Genomic DNA, 6,684 nt, shown 5'->3' on the forward strand with positions numbered 1-6,684 from the left:
GGGAGGAGGAGGAGGAGAAGAAAAGTTTGTTTTCCCATCAGAGATGTAATAGTCCTAATTAGGAAAAATTCAGAAATTATAGAAAAATAGAAGAAAAATAGGTATCCATAATATCATCATCCAGAAGTAATGGAGTCTAAAGAGAGTAGAGATATTTGCCCTAATCCTAATATGCCCTGTTCTAGCAGAAAAGGCAATACAGCATAGTGTTGAAAGGGCCTTAAGCACCAGATTTGCCTGGGTTCCTGATCCTGGTGCAGTTATTCACTAGCAGTGTGACTCAATCTGTGAAATGGCATTGATTAGGATAATGCGCATAAAGTGCCCGTCAGATAGCAAGTAAAATGTATTCATTCAAAATTCCTGTTTCAGGTGCAAAGAACAAAGCAAAGGCAAGCAGAGAGAACCTTTTTCAGTTTTTTCTTTTTTAAGGCTGTTTAGTTTTGGAATGTCTGTCCTCTTGGTTCCTGTGCCCCCCACCTCCCACCGCCCGACCCCACCGCAGCCTCCTCCTGGCCCAACTACCCGAGCTAGATATTCTGCTGCATGGGTCAAGAAGCCACAGAATGGCAGCTTATGAATAAGAGACAGTTCCTTGTCCTTTGAACTCAGGATTCCTGACCTCGGGGGTTTCTAGCCTCTTTACCACTAAGGACCCTTTCAGTTATTTTCCCCCAAAGTTGTGGAGGATTTGTGCACACAATAAAACTGCATTAATTAACTAATAAGTGCTTCATTTTCCTTTAAAAAATTGAATCCAAGTCCTATATAACAGCCAATACAAGCTTCTGCCCAGCGAGAGCCTACCAGCATTGCCTCATTGTGTGTTAGGGTTTTAGTTGAAAACAAAGAGGTAACTGTTATGGACCCCAGGAAGCCTGGGGAAAGGTTAAACGTGATTAACATTGGGCCTTTGGCAATAATGAAAACATCTCAAAGGCCCCTACCAGTATTGAGGACCTGGCATCTGGACCCCAAGTTTTAAATCACTGCCTCATTTGATAGAGAGGCCCTAGGATAATGTCATTTCTTTTTTTTTTTTTTTAAGATTTTATTTATTTTTCAGAGAGAGAGAGAGAGCAAGCACAAGCAAGGGGAGCTGCAGGCAGAGGGAGAAACAGATTCCCCCATGAGCAGGGAGCTGCGGGACTCAATCCCAGTGAGATCGTGATGTGAGCCAAAGGCAGGTGCTTAACCAGACGCTTAACCTACTATGCCACCCAGGCGTCTCGATAATGTCATTTTTAAAAAGAGAGGGGCATGGGAGTGCCTGGGTGGCTCAGTCCGTTAAGCGTCTGCCTTCAGCTCGGGTCATGATCCCAGGGTCATGAACCCAGGGTCCTGGATGGAGCCCAGCTCCCTGCTTAGCGGGGGAGTCTACTTCTCCCTCTCCCTCTGCTCCTCTCCAGCTCATGCTCGCACTCGCTCGCTCACTCTCTCTCTCAAATAAATAATCAATTAAAAAAATACAAAAATAAAAAAGAAGGGGTGCCTGGCTGGCTCAGTCGGTGGAGCATGAGATTCTTAATCTTGGGGCCGTGAGTTCAAGCCCCACACTGAGTGTCGGTTGTGATAAAAATCTGTTTTTATAGATTTTTATTTATAAAAATCTGATTTTTGATTGAAGGGTGTGATTGAGTTCCCCACTGCAAGATATCACCTCCTCCAGGCAGCTCTCCTTCCTCTTTCCTTTAATTCCTTCATGCTTTTACCCATTCTGGCATTTACCACACTGTGGACTGTTGGAAGTTAGACATGGTATCTTTCTCACTCTTGGAAACTCAGCCCCCAGACAGGCCTTAGCCCAGAGCTGTTCCATCAATGCTTGTTGAATGGACAGGAAGTGGCAGGAGGAGAGGGCAGGAGCACTTCTCAATTCTAAGTCACATATTGAGGTCCTTTCTGAGAAGGATGGGAGGAACCAACATTTATTAAGCATCTATTATGTACTAGGCTGTGCTGTGGACACCGTTAGCTTCATTTTAACTAATTTTCACAATATCTCTCTCTGAATTAGACATTATTATTTCCATTTTTGCAGAGAAAATAGGTTCTGAGAGGTAACTTACCCAGGGTCCCAGGTAGTGAGTAAAAAGAGACCAGACTCAACATCAACTTTGTCTGACATCAAAGTCTATGTTCTTAATTAGCCCCCAGAACCAAAATGGCAGGGTTTCATGAAGACATAGAGAACTGAATCTGAGGCTGACTCTCCCTGCCTCATGTTCTGGAGGCTTAGGGGCTCTCTTCTTTCTGTGTCTCTGCAGAATGGCTTTCTCTGCCTTGCTTGCACACATTCCAAGATGGCCTCTGAAACCTGGGAAATTCAAGCCCCCAGAAGAAAATTACATGCATCACTCTGTGTCCCCATTCCAGGTCATTGGCCGAGAGATTCTGTTGGCCAAAGAGTGAGATGTCCTTGCCATTTCAGAGAGCTGAAGGCTGGAGGTTCTGGTGGTCTCCTGGTGGCTCAGGGGCGGCTCTGGGACTGGTAGGTGGCAGGAAGCCAAGTAGACATATATATGTGGTCTATGGAATTTGGAGTCACTGTGCCAGGCAGAGTGCTGGGGTCTTCACTTTAGCCTTGGCTGGGAGCCCCCGGGCTAGACTCTAGTCTCTTGGGGATATCATTCCACAGACCCAGGGGTGCTTCCAGAGTACAAGACTGTTCTCACTATACTTAGAAATTACAGACCTCCACACCCCTCCCAGTCTTGAGCCCTGCTCAGTGTCTATTTCTGCTTCTCAAAGATACTCCCTTCCAGAACACCAAAATATTATCTTTGACCATAGGCTTTAACCAATGGTGGGAAGACTGGTTGTTTGTAAATTGGTTTTGGAATTACCCAGAAATCCAGACATTCTATGAAGCAAGAGGAAGTTTTATCCGGGCCTCAAAGATGGTTGTCTGAGGTTCCTAATTTCCTTCCTGCCCCAAGGGAGATGTTAGAGATCCTTTGAAAAAGCCTGACACCTTACTAACTATACATTCCTTAGGCATTCAAAGCCATCTACAGTCTATTACCAAACTAACTCATACTGTTTTATTGTTGTTGTTTTTTTAGTGTTCTTGTTTCTACTTCACTGAGGTATAACTGACAAACAATTAACTGTACATATTTAAAATGAATTTTGACATAGGTATATATCTGTGAAACCTCCCCCCCCAACCACTCAAGATGATGAACATATCTATCACCTCTAAAGGTTTTATCCCTTCGCTACCTCATTTCTTTAACTGAATCCTGCTCTGCAGCCAGGCTGGTCCTCTCCGGAATGGGCCTCCCACATTGCCCCTCTACCCCCACCCCCAAATCCTTCATTCATCTTGCAACCTTCCCCGACCTTACCAAGTCCCAGCTCACCATTTCCTTCGTCAGCCCCTGCCAGTGCCCTCCCACCATAACCAAGTGGGATTTATTTTAGGAATACAAGAATGGTTCAACATAAGAAAAAGAATAATAGATATCCAGATTGAAAAAGAGTAAAACTACATCTATTTAAGGAGGACATAATCCAACATATAGAAAATCCTAAATCCACAAGGAAACTACTAGAGCTAACAAATGAATTCAGGAAAACTGCAGGTTACGAAATCAACAAACAAAAATTAGTTGTTCCTATACACCATCAATAAACAATCTGAAGAACAAATTATGATAGCAATTCCAATCACAATAGCATCTAAAAGAATATCTATAAGTAAAATGTAACCAAGGAGGTGAAAGACTTGTACACTGAAAACTACAAAACTTGCTGAAAGAAATAAGACCTAAATAAATGGAAAGGCATCTCATGTTCATAGATAGGAATACTAAATATTGTTAAGATGTCAACACTACCCAAAGCAATCTAAAGATTCAACATAATTGCTTCCATAGTTTATAATTCAAATTTCAAATAACTTTTTTTCAGAAATGGAAAAGCCAATCCTCAAATTTATATAGAATTGCAAGGGGCCCCTAGTAAACAAAATAATCTTGAAAAAGAAGAAAGTTAAGGACCCATACTCCTGATTTGAAAATTTACTATAAACCTAAAACAATCAAAGCAGTGTGGCAGTGGCAAAAGGATAGATATATAGACCAAAGGAATAGAAGTCAGAGTCCAGGAATAAACCTCACATATACAGCCAACTGATTTTTGACAAGGGTGCTAAGTCCATTCAGTGAGAGAAAGAGAGTTGTTTCAACAGATGGTGCTGGGAAAACTGGATTACCACAAGCAAAAGAATGAAGTTGGACTTCTACCCCACACCACAAAAATTTACTCAAAATGGTTTAGTGACCTAAATATAAGAACTGTAACCATAAAATTCTTAGAAGAAAATGTAAGGGTATATCTTCATGACCTTGGATTTGGCAATAGATTTTTTCTTATTAAGTAATCTAGGCCCAATACGGGACTTGAACTCACAACCCAGAGCTCAGGAGTTCATGCTCTACCAACTGAGCCAGCCAGGTACCCACCCCCTGCCCCCAGCAATGTATTCTTAGATATGACGTCAAAAGCGTGAGTAAAAACAACAATAACAAAAATAGATAAATTGAACTTCATCACAAGTGAAAAATTTTTGTGCATTAAATGACACTATCAAGAAAATGAAAATATAGTCCACACAAGGGAGAAAATATTGTCAGTTCTCATTCCTCTCAATAGTTATGTTCTATAAAGTCACCATGAACACTGAATTAGGGGATACTGAACAAATGCTCCTAGGATTAAGATCCTGGGAGCTTTTGATCATAACATTTTCATAAGCTGATCAATAGATAACCTGTTCCATGTGTTTTTCTGTTTAAAGATACCTTATTTAATATACATAGATTTGTTACCATTGAACTCGCAGCCAACAGCACTATCACTCAGCCTGAATGAAGCTTGTCTAACATGTGTTTTCTCCATAAGGCACCTCACAGCCTTCTTGCATTTACAAACACTAGACAGCACTCCAGCACTACACTTGGAGGTCATTTTAAATAGCGAGATCACCAAAAAAAGACACAAAAATACTTAAAAGTGGCACTAACAGACCACAGAAAGGATGCTTTCTATAATCTGAGAGCTGAAATAAGAGGCAAAGCACTGCTTTTTTTTTTTTTTTTCTTAACTTCATCTGGGAACATGCAGATTGGCAACTCAAATGTTTTGCCACCATTCACATGTGCGTGGATGAGCACAGAAGTGCCATGAATATTGATTTTGGGATTACAAATAAATTTTAGTGAGTAGTCAAATTTCTGTAAACAGAATCTGTAGATAATGAGAATTGGCTGTATTTGCAAATCATATATCTGATAAAGGTGTCATCTAGAATATACAAAGAACCCCTAAAATGCAACAACAAAAGGCAACCCAATTACAACTTGGCGAAAGACTTGAACGCATACTTACTTCTCCAGAGAAAATATACAAATGGTCAATAAGCAGACAAGAGATGCAGAACAGCTTTAGTCATTAGAGAAAGGCAAATCAAAACCATGAGATACCACTTCATACCTATTAGGACAGTTATAATAACACTTTTTAAAAACTGAAAATAAAAGGTGTTGGTGAGGATACAGAGAAACTGGAGCCCTTGTATGTTGCTGGTGGAGTAAAATTGTTACAGACATTGTGGAAAACATCTTGTCACTGTGGAAAAGTTTGACAGCTCCTCAAAAAATTAAGCACAGAATTGCTATTTGATTCAGCAATTCCACGCCTGGATATATCTCTGAAAGAACTGAAAACAGAGACTCAAACAGATATTTGTATGCCCATGTTTACTGCAGCATTTTTCTAGCCAAAAGGTAGAAACAACCCAAGTGTCTATCACAGAAGAATAAACAGAAGAATAGATAACAGAAGAATCAATGGAAGAATAGATAAACAAAATGTACACATGGGGTTGTTGAATCACTATGTTGTATACCTGAAACTAATGTAACACTGTTTGGCAACTATACTCAAAACAAAAAACAAAACAAAACATTCTGGAATAATTTTCAGCTATAAAAAGGGACAGGGGCACCTGGGTGGCTCAATCAGTTAAGCGTCCAACTCTTGATCTTGGTTCAGGTCTTGATCTCAGGGTTGTGAGTTCAAGCCCCACATTGGGCTCCACACTGGGCATGGAGCCTAGTTAAAAAAAAAAAAAGGAACAAAGTTCTGATACATACTACAACATGAATGCACCCTGAAAACATGATAAATAAGTAAGATACAAAAGGAAAAGTATTGTAGGATTCCACTTACTTGAAATATCAAGAATAGGCAACTTCATAGAAACAGAAAGTAGATTAGAGGTTACCAGGGGCAGGGGGGAAGGGGAAATGCAAAGTTATTGCTTAATGGTTATAGAGTTTCTGTTTGGGATGATGAAAAAGTTTTGGAAATAGTGGTGATAATTGCTTAACATTGTGAACATAATTAATGCCATTGAATCATACACCTAAAAACAGAGTAACAAATTTTGTTATGTGTATTTTACCACCGTTTTTTAAAAACTCAGTTAATAAAAGAAAAAAAATCACTGAAAACTACTAGTCGCTGCTAACTTTTATTCTGTATTCAAGGAGATAGTATCAACCGGGAGAAGAGGGGTTTTGCTCTGTCAAATAAATATATTTAAAAGTTAGCAAACATCAGAGCCAAATGAAGTGCCAAGTTTATGAAAGAGACAGGGGGGAAAATTACTACTAG

Source organism: Ailuropoda melanoleuca, chromosome 9 (assembly GCF_002007445.2).
Source record: "Ailuropoda melanoleuca isolate Jingjing chromosome 9, ASM200744v2, whole genome shotgun sequence".
Classification (NCBI taxonomy): Eukaryota; Metazoa; Chordata; class Mammalia; order Carnivora; family Ursidae; genus Ailuropoda; species Ailuropoda melanoleuca.